This window comes from Pteronotus mesoamericanus, unplaced genomic scaffold (assembly GCF_021234165.1).
Source record: "Pteronotus mesoamericanus isolate MK-2021 breed Mesoamerican mustached bat unplaced genomic scaffold, CSHL_Meso_final contig_90, whole genome shotgun sequence".
NCBI lineage: Eukaryota > Metazoa > Chordata > Mammalia > Chiroptera > Mormoopidae > Pteronotus > Pteronotus mesoamericanus.
In genome coordinates, this window is record NW_026555277.1 from 26,714,615 (window position 1) to 26,733,381 (window position 18,767).

The 18,767-nt window shown below is 35.0% G+C and overlaps 1 pseudogene; it reads left to right on the forward strand.

The window, feature by feature from the left end:
- The first annotated feature begins 15,730 nt into the window (after nt 1-15,730).
- LOC129080720 (39S ribosomal protein L1, mitochondrial-like) lies at nt 15,731-16,701 on the forward strand (annotated as a pseudogene).
- The last annotated feature ends 2,066 nt before the right edge of the window (nt 16,702-18,767 follow it).

Here is an 18,767-nt window from a genome sequence, read left to right on the forward strand (position 1 = left end):
CACATTTTTCCATCATCTTTTACAATTTGGAACAAATTATTTTTTTCAAATATGTTTACTAGAGATTCTTAAATTTGTTTAAAGGGTTGGGTCATAGAGCACTTTGAGAATATGGAGAAAACCATGTATCGGTCTCTTAGAAGTTCACATACCCTTACAAAACACACACACACACACACACACACACACACACACACACACACTTTCTGAAACTGATTCAAAGAGATTCACACATCCATGGTAATTTCTTAATTTAATGAGTGCTAGACTATGAGCCTCTATTCTACAGCAAGTCAAACATGAATGAAAATAAGCATTCCTCCCCCTCAAAATGGACAAAAATATTAAATAAGTAAAAGAGATTTAAGAATTCATCATAACTCTTTAATTATTAGTAGCAACTGTTTTGTCATTGTTATTATCTCCACTTTTTACATAATGTTTTCAAGAATGAGGAAGACAGTATTTTGAAGAACAGAAATACATTCAATCTCATAAAAATAAAACCATCCATTTTTCTTCAATTATTTAGGAGACATTAATAGGTGTTTGCAGATTCTATTTTACTTAGGAAAAAATCAGTTTATAAAATTATATTCCAAATATGTTATTAAAATGCAGTTTTTTAAAAAATAGGAGCTTATCAGATATCAATCAACTTTACAACTTTTAAAGGCTGTTGTGTAGAAATAAAAAATAGGCTTTTCATAGCATACTTGTCATTATTAAAGAAATTTCTTTAATATAAACAAAAAATCCTACTCAGTTAATGTGTGTGGTGGGGGGTGAGAAACAAGCTTTAGAGATCTTCAGCTCAAATATTTTTCACAGTTCTTATTACTGAAATTCCATATTCCTGTAAAATGCCTATCTCAGGTAGTAATAGGGTTGATAAAGTCCCACTCTGCTCAGATGTATGAATGAATGTATTTTCAGCTGGTAAACATTCCATGTGTTTGATTCTATGCCATCATGTGATTCAGGGATTTTCGCATAGTTTGCCAAGATGATACTGGATTTCATCTCTTGAATTCCTTGTCTACCTCATTGCCATACATCCTTGTGATTTTATAAAATAATTTATGAGTTCTGGTGAAATCAAGGTTTTCTTGATCTGTAACACAACACATATCCTGGCTCACTGATCCACTTTTTGCTTCTGCAACTTGATTGTCAACATCATACATCACTAATGCCTGCCTGAGAGTTGAAAAACTATGACCAAAACCCATTAATTCTGCCAGTAGAACTTTTAGAGCCAAGGTCACTAAAGCATTCTTCATTCCCTCTTTTTTCACCCCTACTGATTTCATGGTTCTACTGGCGATTATATAGACAAGCTCTGTGACATAAACAAAGTGTGAAATGGCTAGCGTTTCCAGTGTTATGTACTGCCGTGCTCTAGAACCCGCTGGGGCCCGCCCGTACACTGCTTTCTTTCTCAACAACACTGCTCTTCACAATCTCTTCATCTCCTTTAATGTAGTATGAATTTCTGGAGTTTTTATGAAATTTTAGTTCACAAAAGGTTTCTCTTGGTATCGTTCTTGGTGAATCAATTACATCAGTTTGAACCACTTTATTGTCTCCAGTATCTTTCTTGCAATGACATGTTCTTACTCCCATGACACTTTCAATATGAGCCTCCTAGATCACTATCCCCTTGGTGCTGGTCTTGCTTTGGGGCAATGAATACACAATGGGGTGAGGAATGGTGGCTATACTTGGTCTTGACCTCAATGTTCATCAGGCAGAACAGCCAAACCTAGGATGAGATAGGGATTGGATTATTAAAAGTGATGGCATGATTTCTCAGGGCTTCTCAGAACCTTCTTTCTATCAGCTGAAGAACAATCTCTCATTAGAAATAGGAGGAAGATAATGATAAGAGGACTAAAGTTGCACAGAGCCACAGGATGGGCAAGCAGGAAGGTGCTCTTAAAAATCATTTCATCCAAACTGTATTTTAACCATTCCTCTTTCATGGTATCCCAGAGAGCTGAATTCATTTGTCCAAGGTCACTTGGTTATAAAGTTAGACTTCCTCTCAAGGTCTCATGCTTTAAAAGAAATAGTTATAGAAAAAACAGAACTAACTTTAGTTCCCAACTTTAGACGTGCTTGGTCTCAGCAACTAGGAAGCCAGGGGAGGCACATTCAGGATCACTCTGAAAACTTTCATCCTCATTTCCAAGAGGAAACCTCCTGCAAGTGTATGTGATTTTCTTCATAATCACAGTGGTTTCCTGCAGTACTCTTGCTCTGAAGACTGCCAAAGCCTTCACCATTGAAACAGTCCTTTCTGTTCATTAGGGATTTAAATGTGTAAAAAAAATTAAAAGGTAAGTAGCTTACTCATGAAACATGTATTCCTTACTTCAAGTCCTTCATCATATATAAAAATAAAATTTCTTAACACTGATTTAAGCGTAAGTTTAAGCTGATTGAATCTTTTCTCTCACTCACAGATGATTTTTTTTTCCTTGTTACTCCTTGGCCGCTGCTGACCACTGACAGATACTTTCTGTATATAATGATGGACAATAAATAATTAGGCTAGAAGCTAGGAATTCTGATCCTGCCATTTATTCAGCTGAATGACTTGTTAAGTAACTTGTACTTAGGAGAACATAACTGAGAGAACAAGGATTTTTCTGCTCATGTTGAAAAGTAGGAAATATGTTTCTTGATTCTCCAAGTGAGGAATATGAAGGCACTTCTCAGAAAACACTTCCATAAGTGCTGCCACTTTCTATTAATTTATTCCAGCTGGATAGAAAATCTCACACACGTCCTATGTTATTTTGTAAAGTCATATTTTATCAGAAATTAGAGCAACCTTAGAGATGAGCTATTTCAAATTAACTCTTTACAGATGAGGAAACTGAGACTCACTGAGGAAACTTTATTTGCCAAAGCCATATAACAAGTCTATAGCAGAATTATGACAGCTCTTTCAGCTTTCCAAACCAACTCATTCAATTTATGACCCTTCCATAATCAGAAAAGTCACATGTATCAGATCAGGAAATTGAGATTGTCTAATACAAGCCTGAAAATTAACATCCTGTGGGTAGGAATAGAACAACAGTTCAGAAATGGCCAATTTTCAAGAGACATATACTCTATTCTTGGAGGCAGGCAAGGCTGGTATTTGTAGGATTCTTATTGATTTGAATTTTATTTTTAAGAATGGAACAATTTTTGTGGATAAAAGTCTTTGTGACCCAGAAGGAATTATAATATATTTTAGTGATGTTTGGTTTATCAAAACATCTTTATTAGATTTTTTAAATCAGGAAATTTTTGAGGTAAGAATACAGAGTTTACTATATAGGTTTAAGACCAGCCATTTTGTCTGAGAATTTGCAATGCAATTTTCCTTAAACTGTTAGTGAAGTGTTCCTTCCTACAATATTTTCTCCCATTGCAGTTGTTCTTCATCTTTTCTCAGCCCCTAACCTTCCCTCTATAGTACTATGAGTGTTAAATATAACTTGTGTATTCTCTCCCTCTTATACATACAATTTTTACTATATACTGCTGTGTTTTTACTTAAATTTTGCAGAAGGGGATTTTAAAAATAAATTTTTAGTAGGTTTTGGGAACTCTAGTAAAGAGCAATAGACACAGTAGTCAAAAACAACTGGCACCAAGTATCAGAAGGAAAAAACTTGACCCAGGGAAGCATCATCTGGAACTGGAAATGGAAGAGATTTAAGCTAGTACAGGTCAGAAATGCATGGAAGCCTTTTTACAAAACTAAAAAGTAAGAGCAGAAAATTCAAAACATTCCTGGTGTGTATCATATTCTTTTATTCATTCATCTATTCAACAAATATTTTTTTTGAACAACTGCTATGTACCAGACACTGTTCTTTGTACTCATGATACTCAATGTACAAAATCACTAGGAACCCTTCTTCCAAGAAGCGCCTGTTGTAGAGGAGTGAGAGAGACAGTAAGTTGCAAACTTAAAATAAGTAGAGTAGATAGTTGATGAATGCTAATGGAAAATGTGCCGAGGGATTGGTTGCTGCAGAACTAGAGTTGGTCAGGTAAACTTCCTTGAAAAGATAACATTTAAGCAGAGACCTGATTGGGAGTGAAGGAGATAGTCATGTGGATATCCAAGGAAAGAGCTTCCCAAGTAGAGCAACCTCTCATTACACATTTCTCAAGGTGTGAAAACAGATGGCATTATGGAGAGAAAAAAATGACTGAATGAAAGTAAAGGAGGGGACACTTGGAGCAGGTGAGATCACCGAAGTAGTTGTGACTCCCGTTGCAGAGGCAAGGACTACATCTGACCTAGTCTTGTCACCACCAGCATCTAGCATAGAGTTAATGCTCAGTGCATGCTAGAAGGATAACTGAATACGCAAGTGCGAGTATGGCTAGAATTTAGTAACATTTACTACCACTGAGGAATAGCAGGTGGGTGAGTGATACCTGCTACCCAAGATGGCTTAATATTGGTGCGTATGTTAACATGACAATGAATTGAGTTTGCTTTAAATGTTTTCGTTGTGAAAGAGAGACCAGACAATAATTTAGATCCAGTATTGTACATAATGAGACAAAATAATTAGTGTCACTATATCTAACCTGGTTGATTTATTTCATGTTTACTTAATTTATCTCCACTTTTCTCACTTGTTCAGCTTTTTATTTCTCTCTTCCCTTCAACTCCCATTTCTTCTCCATTCTGACCCTCACCCTGAACTTGTCTGAGCTTCTGGAACTGACAATGTGTAGCAATGGTTCAGTCAGGTTTAAAGAGTTTTAGACTGACAGCAGCAAGGTAGGAAAACCTGTACTGCATGCCACTGAACCCCTGTGTAAAGCGAAGAGCAAGTACACAAGCAACCTTTTCTCTAATCATCAAAAATATCCTATCCCTTTCTCCTTGTCTGTGTGTTCTGGGAGGAGTGTGCAGATCCCCCTGCAGGGGGGCTCATTTAGAGGTTCATTCTTTTAGTAGTTAATTTATCTGCCATTAACTTCACTAAGCAACCTCTAGTCCAGATGTGATAGCAAGGAGATGCATAGGTGAGACTTAATTTCTCCTGTGAATGTAAGGCTTATAGTGACCTTGGAGGGAGCAGGCATTTTTTTATACCATCATAAGTATTTACCTCGATAATGTTTGGACTGCCAATGCTTTGATCCCTCCCTCCCCACTTTCACCTGCAAGAAGAAGCAAAAACCAAAATATACCCAGAACATCTGCTTTCTAAGATGATGTTTTGGCATTTATTATTATTAGATTAATGCTTGGTCATTGTGAAAAATGCACACTGTGTAAAAGAATAAAATAAAATGCAAACACCCCCACTCCAAATTCCCCATTCCTTAGAGATTATCGGTGTTAACAGTTTAAAGTGAATTCTCCAAATCTTTCTGTGCTTAACCAAGTATAGTATACTTATAATTTTTAAAATAATTCATTTGAACCAGGAAGACTCTACTGCCTTATTCTTTTGACATCATTCCATGTTGTGTATAAACCTTTCTCATTCTTTCCAATGATTAACTAGTTTTGCTGGGGCAGATTACTGTGTATTTAAATGGTCACTTTTTTATGTCTTTCCATGTTATCATTATTGAAAATGATGCAGGAAATTCCTGTGCATACATATTTGCATGCCTAGAAATCTATTTGATGATAATTGAAATCTATTTAAAGTGTTTTTAAAAGTACTTCATATAATTTTTTAAAGTGAACTGTATAGAGGAAATCTATAAGAAAGGAGCTGCAAAACACCCCTTATTTCATGCAACCCCCCAAAGAATAGGTCCTAACTAGAAAGTGGATCATGCTTTACCTTTGCTTTTAATTGTAAATTTATATATTTTAATCTTTAATAATGGTTGTTCAATAACCGACTCACAAAATTCTTAAAAGTTTGGTAACTATGCAAGTAGGTCCAGCTCACTACTAGTTAATATCTCATCACTTCCCAAAGGGTAAAATCTACTACATTCAGAACTGTCTCTCAATGATTCTCAAGGTTAATGGACAATAAAAATTTTAGGTTCCAGTCATGCAAAGATTTAATGGAGTTTGCATTTTTGACAAAATGAATCTAATGGGCTGAGCTTTTTAAAAGTACAAGAAAATATTACCTACTTTGCATAAATCTTGAGATTCTATCAAGATTCTCCTACCAAAATGATTATTTTAGAATAATCAAATTGAAATTATTAGTAAAGGGAGATAATATCTATGGTAAAATATGCTGTATCTTCTAACAAGAAACTAACCTTGAACCTGACAATGTGTTCAGACAGAAAATAATCATTTAAGTGTAAAGTTATTTCAAAATTTTACATTTCTTCTTCTAGGCTTAGGGAAATGTAAAATAATTAATTCCTTCTTCCAATAAATACATACAAATAATGAGATCATTATAGTGTCCCCTTCTTTTCTCTTCAATTATTTGGGGGACAGGAAGCACCCTTTCTCATCTGTGTCTTTGGCACACTTTATTTCTTCTTTGTGATGATTATTATATGTACTGTAACTTCCTTATCTACTTCCTGTTTATTTCACTCGTAAATGTTGCACTTTTCTTCAACTCGAACTCTGTGACAAATTGTGTGTGTGTGTGTGTGTGTGTGTGTGTAGATTAAATATTCAATCAAAAAAAGATTAGCATTAACTGGTCAGAATTTATCTGATGAGGCTCAAGACAGTATCCACTACAGGGCTAGGACAATCACGGAAGCAGCGGCCTTGGTTCGTGTAATGCAGTCTCACCTCGGTGAGGAAGATGACTTTGCAGATTCTCCGCACCATTTTGCTTTTTACGTTTGCATTTAATGGTATGACATCCTATGACAATTATCATTATTTTTGTTTCAATTTTCCCTCTGAAGCAGCTTTGACACAGATCAATGCATCTCAGTGTCATTTTTTATGGAGCCGCAACATCAGAAACTGACAGCTGGAAATCTTAATTGGTCCAGTGACAGAAAATATAATGACTGTTCACAGTGACTTATTTTGACTGACCTTGTATTTAATTCAAAGGTAAATTTTTATCTCACTATTGGAAAACACAAAGTTGTGGGGTGATGAGTGGAGCAGATGGGCCAGAGAAAGGCCCTTCTTTGGGGGGAAAATATGCTACTGGTTTGGGAGCTGTTTTAAAGTAGAGTTTAAGTGGTGGTCTCAAATAATGGATACCAATGGTCTCCTTGCCTGTTTGAACTGCCAACCTTTCTGCTGGGCCTGTCATTACAAATGGCAGCAGGCACCAAATACAGCATGGAAGGTTGCCCACAAGTGACTGGCTGGAGGCCCTATCACAAAGGCCACCAGACAGCTGTCAAACAGACTGGCATTTGATCATTACCAACTTGGTCTGGAGCCCAGTGATTTTGACCCAGAGGCAAAATGTTTCCTATTATACCACACAAATTGCCCAGTCCTCCTGGTCCTGGAGAGAAAGCTGCTTCTAGGATAAGAATATTGGGTTTATCCTACTGAGCTCAGTTATTAAACTAAGTTTTCAAGTGTATCCTATTAGCAGTTAAAAACTAATATATTAAGAAAGTATTAAATCCCCAACATCTCTCATTCACCTTGGGCAAAGACATAGCATAGAAAAGGAAAGAATATGATACAGAAATTTAAAAACAATGCTACAGTTAGGTGAAAAACACATCTCTGTGCTTTATTCCCCAAGTTTGCCTAATTCACATAGAAGTCATGAGAATTAAAGGATGCATATATAAATCTTGATAACTTCAAGTCTTCTTTAGAGTTTTGACTGATGATGATGAAGATGAGAGTGACAGTGATGATTATGGTAGTGTTAGCAGTGGTGAATTATTGTTTTTTTATTTTCCACAGACATATTATTAATGTTTCCCTCCCATATCAGTAACACTATTGGGCCCTGGTCAGTGTGGGTCAGTTGGTTGGAGCATCAACCCATATACTGAAAGTTTCAATTCCCAGTCAAGGGCACATATCCAGGTTGTGGGTTTGATCCCTGGTTGGGTGCTATAAGAAGGCAACCAATTGATGCTATATTTCACATTGATGGGTTTTTTTTCCCTCTCTCTCTCAAAGCAATGAAAAAAATGTCAACTGAGAATAAAAAAAAGAGCACTGTTGGTCAAAGCTATTTGGTATATAGATAGTAAAAATCATAGACTTTAGACTTTAACATTTAAACAATTAAAGTAAAATAAAGACCTGACTTGGAATTTGGCTCCAACACTCAGAAGCTATCAAGCCACAGTTTGATCTCTAAAGAAACTACTACATGGGTTTGTTGAAAAAATTGAGATAAGACATGAGAAGCAATCAGTATAGTGCCCAACACAAAATTAATACTCAGTAGATTTCAGCTTGTTCATGTTCCTTTCAATTCAGTAAGTGCTGAGCCAGTGTGTTCCTCAGTAACTCATTCACCAGACTGAGATTAAAGGATGGTTCACTCAGCATGTTTCTCTACCAGATGTACCTTTGTGTTAGTCCAAGACTCCCAAGAAGCAGACACCTAGACACAATGTTCTAAAAATTAAGGCCTTTGAAAGAAAATAGAGACAGATTTGAGAGGAAGGTTGAGAGAACCAGACCAGGAAGCACCTCTAATCCCAAGTGAAGGAGGAAGGAAAGGGAAGTTGAATGGAAGATTCCTAGATCACTGAGCAGACTAGGGAAGGTGAGTAAGGCTGTTGGGGAGTCCTAAAGTCAGAAGCAGCTGTCAGAGGAGTTTTTTATCTTATAGAGACAAGTCTTCTATGCCCCATCATTGGCTAGAAGCAGCTTAAGTGGTAGCATAGCCTTAGTACAAATGTGGCAATTGATTTCAGATCACAACATCTGGGTTCCTTCAGTTAAGCTCTCTGAAGTAGGAGGTATGAGGCACATTCTCATGGACTCTTACAATCGCATTGCCTTTAAAAACTGTGATTGTGTTTTTTTAACTGTAATAAGCTCATTTCTTCCTTCAATTTAAATATAAATCTATTTATAGCATTTGCTTGACTGCTCCAGGTGTTGGCTAATGTTAACTGTTTAGTTGCTTGGGTCCCTCTGATAATTTATATTCTTCATAAGTACTTAATATGTAAAATTGTCTGTCTTTAATTGTTTATCCTCCCCAAGTGTTAAACTCATCAGTAGTTCTCCAAACATCTGGACCTAATGCCTCGTGTCTTCATCCTTGTGTGATGCTCGCATCCTGTAAGAAATGGCTGCTACTGTACCTTAATGTAGGAGCACTGTGAGCACTGTATCCATCTTGCTTCCATGGGTCCTGCATCTTGAACTCTGTGTGAGGCCAGAACCCGTCATTATTTCTGCCCTGTTCCCCTTGACCACATGCTTGCATCTGTGTCTATGGGACTGATTTTCTTTACTGGAAGGCACAGACCTTGCTTTGTGTAGGAAGTTTTACAGCTGTCTGTCTTTGCTCTTTTGCCAAGGGAAGGTCAAAGTGAAGAAACTAGCCAAATGAGTCACATATCAGGATTTATTATGAAGGGCACTGGCATTATTACTCCGTGTTATGGCAGCATTGGCTCTGTTTGATACCTGAACCATGACTGAAAGTGTAAATAGATTTATTTACTATATTTAAGAAGCAGACTAACTCTAACCCATGGTTTACTGCATCAAGGTCTTCCTCCTTTCAGAGATAGAAGTCATTCTCCATTTCATCATTTCAGCAGAAGACTCCTTACAAACATATGGTACACCCTTCAGAAAAGCTTGCTATAAAAATGAAAGAAAGAAGGAAGGAAGGAAAGGAAGGAAGGAAGGAAGGAAGGAAGGAAGGAAGGAAGGAAGGAAGGAAGGAAGGAAGGAAGAATAGAGTGAGCTTGTTTGAGGAATTTGGTGCATCATAATTTTATGTATCAGATTTTATGTTTCCTCTCTCAGTAAAAGAGAAAGTTTATCCATTGGGTTCTATTATTGCCAAATAATTTACAGAATAATAAAACCATAATGTGTGAGAACTGGAACCTCACACATTCCCTGTTCTAATGCATTGAAAAAGCTGAGAATTGAAGAGAAGTGACTTGCCCAACGTAGTACAGCTAATAAAGGCAAAGTCTATGCTCTGCTTTTCTGTCTTTTCTCTTTCAACTAAACCATGCTCTTTTCCTATTTTACTTCTTATAGTTCATGAAAGCAATACTGCTGGCTCTCAAAGTAAACAAAAATCCCATCTATATACTTCAAAATCCATGTGAAGGCATGAAAACACAAAAATTTGCCAAATGAGACTCACACAAGTCATTCATTCTTTTAACAAATACTAAGAGCTTATTTTGTGACAGGCATTGACCTATGTACTAAGAATTAGGCACACAAAGACAGACCATGCCCCTTCCCTCCAGGAGCTTGCATTCCACTTTACATTCAGAAATAGTATTTTATCTATGACTCTGTCAGTCACTGGCTTTATGATGTGGGACAAATTTCTTAATCTCTTTGAGCCTCACATTTCCGATTTGAATAACAAAGCCAGTACATCCCACTTCGCCTTGTTGGTGGAGAGCCACAAAAGCAATGTCAGTAAGTCACTTGGCACAGTAGCAGATACAAAATAATAATGTGGCCTGGGGTGACTTTTGTTATAATCAATTCAGGGTATATCAGTTGCCTTCATTACAGCCCTGTCATTTTTCTCTTCTAAGACATGCATCATCCTGCAAATGTAAACTCTGCCCCATGCTATTCCTTCCCTGATTATCCAGTTCCCACTATGCTTTATTTCTGTTCCACAAATACCCCTAGCTCCTTTCCTTAGTGTCTTTGTATATGACCCTCTGGCTGGAATATCCAGCCTACTCAACCCCCACCTAGGTCTCCTACTGCCTTTATTATCTGCCTCATTCCTGCTTATTTTTTTTGTCACTTTAATTATCAACTGGCAATAAGTTCTCACCTAACTTTCTAGGCTAAGTCAGATCTTCTTAATACAATCTTACAACAGATCCATTTACATGATTTGTAAAGTCCAGCACAAAATTAAAATGTGGAACCCCTTATTCAAAAATCAAAACAAAAGTATTGTTAAACGTACTAGATTATAAAGGTTTTACCTGCTTTTTCTGCCTCTCTTGACTTGTCAGGGTGTTTTTTTATTTATTATTGATTATCATTCTAAGTAAATAAAATGTTTTAATTTTAATTATTAGCATTAATTGTATAAATTATAGAATGATAGTTAATTCTATTTTGATAATTGTCTATAGTATGCAATGCCAACTTGAATTGCAAACATGAGTTTAACATGTAGACAAAAATAGATATGCAATTCTTGTTTGTAGCTCATACATGCATGGATATTTCCTTCTTGCCAGAACAGTGGAAATATCACAAAAAGACAAATTTAGATGTTTTTATTTCAGTTCTTGATCTGTACACATTCTACCATATTTTGTACTTTCAACTTAGTGATGGATGAAGAAAGACTGAAAGGAAAAGGAAATTTGGTTTAACTTAAGCTTCAAAGTCATCCTATTTAGCATAGGTGGTTGGGTAACACAGAGAAGCAACATGAGTAAGGATATGTAGGCTTTCTTGGTTGTTCATGTTTGTTTCAATATCTTTAGCCTCATTCTGCTAAATGCTTCAAAGTTCATGGCAGAACAGAAAGCATTGCCTCTCAGGGCTGCCCATATGCCTGTTTACTCAGTATTTGATGTACTTACAATCTCTAAAGTATCACTGAAACCCTGCCTATCAGGAACCCAGAATTGGGGCAGCAAGGAATTGTGACACTCATTTTGTGCTATCTCCTCGGTTCACACACATGGTCCATTACATTGCACTTAATTGTAACACACAGTTTCAAACATAAAATTATCAAGAATTTCAAGACAGTAATGGAAGAGCATTAAAGAAAGATGGAGGCCTTTCTGAGAATGAGCTTTCAGGAGACTTCTCAGACCTTGTGCCTGTGAAGCTGGGCCTGCTGACAGCATCCTGTGCTTTTAAACCAAATCCCTTATAGCATCTGTGATATTATATTCATGAAATTATTTAACATGTGCCAAGCCATTAACTGCATGAGGGCAATGATTTTATATTTCTCATTAAGTAAATATTTTTGAGTATATGAATAGATAGCTAGATGAAATGCATTGATGAGAAGACCAATAATGTGAAATCTTCATGACCAGTTTTCAAAGAATGACTTGAAACTGTGTCTTCTTTTCCTCCTTGGGGTTAAGATTCACTTTCTAATTTCATATGTTCTGCTTTACCAAACCTTAGCTAAAAAAGAATCCATGCCATCGCTGTCCACTGTAAGAGTCCTTCTTTTTCCCGTGTGTATACATGTGTGCACACCCACACACTTTAAAGAATACACCACTTCCATGCATACAGAGAGAAGCTGCCCATTTCATTAATTACAGATTTTCACATCGCTCAAGTTCCAAAAAGGAATGTTTCTTCTATTTTTACAGGTTTTATTTTACTATCTGCACAAAGTGAAGTAAAATTTCATTTTACTATGTCAAAACCAATAGTGACTCACTGCTATTTGCTTTCTTTTGTATAAATTTTAATGCATTTTTAATTCCACCCCACTGGTTGGTAAACCAACCATTACAGTTACCGCTGCTCTATAATGCATTTCAGTCATTTCTAATAAATCCAAACTTTAAGATGACTTATCATTATCTCTATAAGCTACTGGAAATGATTCTCTCTCTGAACTGCTGGGTCCTGCAGCACTCTAGCTAATGAAAGTAGATTTGGGCACACTGTTCAAATAAACAAAACTGCTGAGTTGTTGTTTTTTTTTTTTTTTTTAAGCCATCTATAATGTTCCACAAAATCTATAATTTCACTTTCTGGCCTTCTTTGCAGAAGTTACTCATGTAAATGACAATCTTCTGGTCCCCAGTGATTGTGTTTCTTTTCTTTTTTTTACATGATTAAGAAATCCATCTAATTATGTAAGTCTAGAATTTCCATAAACTTTAAATGGAGAATATGATTAAGTGCAAGCACCCTTTCATTATTTTAGCCATAAAAGAATAGACATACACTATATAAAAATGTTGGTGCATAATCATCTATATAAAGTCAAATGAATGAATAAATTTAGATCTGATATTCATATAATATAGAAATTTAACATAAAATGGTGAGAGTTGTATATAATCTTATATTTGAGATTGGATTTTGGTCAATACTTCTGCCACTGGTATGATCTGACATAGATTCAAAGGTATTTGGGGCACATTATATCAAGACTATAGTGATGAATAAGGCTAATATAATTTCTCTCCTCAGAGAACTTATAGTCAGGATCAGTGACTTCAATAGTCACTTCCCCATCCTGAGCCCTTCTTGCTTTAAAACAGCATTCATTTAATCCTACAAATATCTGGTCTTTAGTGGAGATTGCCTAAGGGTTGTAAGAGGTACAAAGAGTAATCTTACCTAGCTCTTGATTTCAATGTACCTATATTCTAGGTATATTATTTTTGAATGGAGAATACATGAAACACTACAGGAAGATTTAGTTAATACGCCATGGAAAAGAGAAGTGAAAATGATTTCCAGTGAATGAAATCAAGACTTTCTGGGGCAAATAATGTGCAAATTGGGTCTTGGGAGGTAAAGAAGATTTGCATGTGTTGAAGATGAGGGGGAAGCGAGAACTCTAAGCAGAGAGGACAAAAGAAGACTTGAGGAAGGAAAGACTTATCAAGTATATAATATGACCCTGTGTGGTTGAGTACAGAGTAGGTAGAGGCTGTGTGTGTCCTACTTTCCTTTCCTTGAGTGGCTTGGTCTGGTGTGATCCTCATTTATATTCAAATATTGCCTTCTCAACACAGCCTTCTCTGCCTCTCCCCAATATACATTTTCAATAGAACCAATCATTCCTGCTGTGAACCACGACCTGGCACTGATGTTCCCTAATATGGTTATTTATTTATAATTCTATTAGTCTTAGCAGATTTCAAGTTCCTTAGAGGTGAGTACAATTTCTGGCTTTCTAATCCTCTCCATTGTATAGAGATGTTCTGGTTAAATAGACTTTGAGTGGAGCTGGAATCATGAAAAGTGACATTGCAAAAATGGATTAGAACCAGTTATGGAAGGTCTTAAATGCCAGGATTAGAAACTTAAAGCTCCTGAAGCCTTTCTTCTTGAATATAGTAATAGTAGCTAATAATTTTTGTTCTGGTTTAAGTGCTGTGCATAATTTATTTTATATGTTCTTTGGATGAACCTAATCACATAGGCAGTATTATTCTCATGTTAAAGTGAGAAACCTGTGGCCTAATGTTTCAGTGACTGGCCCAGAATCAGAGTGAGTTGATAGTGGAGCCAGTACTTGAGCCCTGGTAACTTGACTCCAGATTAAATACTTTTAACTACAATGGATAACTGTGCAGAAAAAGTAATTTTACAGAAGTATCCAAGGTGAATCACAAAGAAGAGGACAGAGTCAAGGACCTCAACTTATAGGCAACTGCAACAGGAAAGGCAAAACAAGGACCTGTATTATGCTGGTGCTGGTAAAAATTTTAAAAAAGAAGAAATGCACTTGTTAATTATTAAAAGATATGATAAATTACTCCATGTAGGGAGAGAAGTGAAAGACTTTGAGATTTTTTTATCTCAAAATGCATGTAAATGCAAGGAGGAAAATATTATTTTTTAAAAAAAGGAAAACCAGGAAAGAGGAAATTTCAACAAGGGAGTTGATTATTCTGTTTTCAATAAAATTATACAAGTCTGAGTGTGACATCCTTTTGTGATTTATATTCCTTAGAAAACAGGCACTGTTGATAACACAGTTTATGATGTGCCATTATTATCTTTCATATTCTGGTTTTTCAGAGATTTTTTTTCAAGATGAAATTATGACTTATTTTGGAAAATACTCAGCATATGTAAAAGTTGCTTTTGTTAGAGGTTTAGAAGGAAAGCTAGAGTTTTCACAAAAATATTCTTTGCAAAACTTATTTTTTATCATTGGTTCTTCAATGGATAACCAAAACACATTTTACTTGAGAAAATCAATATTCCTATATGTTTCATTCTTGAAAGTTACTTTACTTAGTAATGGGAACAATATTGGGCATAATCTCAGAGGGTTGTTATGGGTGTTAGATTGTATATGAAATCTTTGCACAACATGTATCATGTAGTAAGCCCATAAAAATATTAGCTACTCTTGTAAGGTTTGTATTTTCAGTTTTTATTTTCATTGAATTTCCTCCCTGGAGAAATATGAAAGTACTTAATAGTAACATATAACCATTGTTTCAGAACCATGATTATAATAATCAAACTATTATTTTTAGACCCTGCAGCATTTAACATTTGCTTTATCTTACAGTTTGAGATAGCAAAAAGAGGAACTGATTTGGATACTTTTTATACTCAGGATATATATGCCACATTGCCCTTATAGTACTCTGGTTTTTATTATGAAAACAGTAAGAAAATGGAGAATAATATAATATTGAAAAAGGAGGATATATATTCTAGAACAGTGAATCTTCACATTCTTAGATACTGTAACACATGGAAATGTGGTATTATCTGAGACAACCAAATGAAATTTTTATGACATACATTTTGATGTGTTTAATTCCATCTTAAAATATAGGAATAAATGTACTACATTAAAACATTACTGTGCAAATTAAATATACTATAAAATCACAGTTCTGTAAGAACAAGTTCACAAAAAGCAGTGCTTGACAATCCAGAATGATCAACATGGTGGCAGCCATAAAATGCCTCAGTAGAGTCTTGACACATCAAAGGCATAGCCTTTCCAAGATAGCTTATCAGACACCTCTTCGTGCTAGTTCTGCATGCATTCAGGTGCCCAACAGACATTTTGCTGCTGCTAGGAAGCCTGAAAAGAAAAAAAAAAAGTACCAAGGAAAAAGCATCAAAAGAGAAAAAAAAATGAGATGGAAAAAATAAAGTCATATCCTTTTATGGAGGACAAATGTGAGGATGACGTCTACTTAAATCACTTATATCCAATGCAGATATATGAAGTGGAGAAAGCTTAAAAATTTACTTAAAAATTTTCAAATTCTGAACTTTATGAATCCAACACACGGTGTTCATCTTAATTTGACACTGGATATAGCACTGAGGAAGAAGAAAAAAGTGGAACTATTTACCAGTGTTCTTAGGTTGCCATACCCATTTGTTTGAGAAATCAATAAAGGTACTGTATTTATAGGGAGTGCATCAGACATTAAAATAGAAGAAAATGGAGATGTGTTTGCAGGAGGAACTAATCTCATTCAGAAGATTTTGGATGATGAAATTCAATCAGACTTTTATGTAGCTGTTCCAGAAATAATGCCTGAGCTTAATACTTTAAAGAAGAAACTGAAGAAAAGATTTTCAAAGCTTACTCTAAATTCCATTGGCCGTGACATCCCCAAAATGCCTGAATTATTTAAAACTGGACCTGAAATTAAGGTAGATGAAAAAAGTGAGAATTTTCTCAAGACCAAAATAGCAGCACTGAATATGTTGAGTGCTGAGATTGCTGTCAATCTGCAAGCTGTTATCAATGAGATTTGTAGGCACAGACCACTGGATTTGGGACCTTTTTTGGTACAAGGTTCTTTCATAGTTTGACAAGTGAAGGTTTATTATGAAAGATTGAGCCATTGTTGCCTAAAGAAGTAGAAACCAAAGAGAGTAACAAAGAAGCTGTCTGAAACTATTGTATTGTGAAGTTTTTTTTAATGGATTAAGGAACAACAAGAAATTATAAAACTATACTTTTTTAAAAATATAACAATGCTTGAGCTAAGAAGACCTGAGTGACTCTTTCTTAGTTCTTCTAGTAACAATTTTTGCTATACATTTTATTACCTTTTATGATCATGGTGTTTTAACAATAATCAGGAAAAATGTATGATGAAATATCATAAACGTGTCAATATTATTAGTCATTTTATTTTATTTTCTCTTCAAAATCAGAATAGGGACATTGGTGGTTTTTTGTTTGTTTGTTTGTTTGTTTGTTTTTTGAGTGGGAGAACACAGTTGTTGTTTTGAGTGCTTATCCACCGGCAGTGTTCAAGGTGAGAAGAGCCAAATCACATCACACAAGTAAGAAAGGAAAGGAGAAGCTCTACTTAAGTGTGAGACAGGCTTATGTGGCTTTAATTGCAACACTTTAAAGAAGAAATAGAGGTGATATTTTCCCGTGAGTATAATAAGAATCAACAGTGAGATGTAGCCGCCAAGAAAGCTAATTGGGCTTAGATTACATTAACATCCAAATTATCTCTAGAGCAAAGGAGGTAACATTTCTTCTCCACAATGGAGAGACAACACCTAGATAACTGGATTTAGTTCAGAATTTAGAACTTTAACATGGGTAGAAATAAACAAGTGCACTTTTGCAATTTTGCCACCAATACCATGAACAATATTCACACTAAGAAGTGTCTTGTTTTTTATCCTGATAGCCAAGATCCCCAACACTAGTCAACCCAGACCTTTACCCAGGAGGAAAGGGGAAAACAAAGAGGACAGAAAACATAAACTCAGTGAAATGTAAATATGCTATTAATAGCTGAAGATCTGACTGAATACAAGACTTACCATCTCACCTACAGTGCTCAACAGTGGTCAGTGATAGGTGGCTACTAAGTACTTGACATATGGCTACACTGAATGGAGAAGAACCATAAATATAAAATACACACTAAATTTTGAAGAGCTAATGTGGAAAAAACAGAATGTAAAATATGGCCATTATAATCTTTGTATTGATTCCATGTTGAGATAATATTTCATGCATTTTGGTCTAAATAAATTATTAAAATTAATTTTACCTGTTTCTATAGTTTTTTAATGTGGCTACTAGTGTTTTTAATATACATATGCACCTTACATTATGTTTATAGTCAACATTTTTCTTGACTAGGGTCTAGCAAGTTTTTCTGTAAAGAGCTAATATTAAATATTTTGAACTACTCAACTCTACCATAGTAATGTGAGAGTAGCCATAGGCAATATGTAGAGAAATGAATGTGAATGTTTTCCAATACAACCTGATTTATGGACATAAATTTAAATGTCATGAATTTTCATGTATCATAAAATATTTTCTTTTGATTTGTTTCTAACAATTTAAAAATGCAAAAGCTAATCTTTGGCATGTTAAAACAGGCTGCTCGTGGGCCATAGATTATTTATTTATTTATTTATTTGCTTTATTTTTAACTTGAAAGATTCAGATTAGTTTATATTGCAAATTACATTTGACATACAATTTCAAAACAAAGTGTATTTTAAAATATTCATAATAAGTCAAAATTTAAGTTTGTACTTTTTTTGCATCTTTACTTTTCTTTTTTTCCTTTTTTTAATTTATTTTTTCAAATACATTTGTCTCTGCCTTCCCTTAATTTAGAAACTTTCCCACCTTAGAAATTTCAAGTGAAATAACATGTAAATAACTTTACAACTTGATACAAAGGGATAATAAAATTGGCCAAGAATAAAATGGAATGCTTCTAAAAATAGTAGACTTCCTAATATTGGAATTATTTAAACATAGGGAAAATTTTAGAAAAATATTTTCTAAAGGAAAATTAAACACTAAATGTCTAATTTAATCAAAAACATAATAACTCTTTCCCAAACCCAAAATACATGTCTTTGTTTTATTATATGTTAACTCAATTTTACTTGAGATATTTTGGGAGAAAATTAAACAAAAGATCTCAGGTTTTGACTTCTATCACAGAAATAATCTGTTAAAAATTAT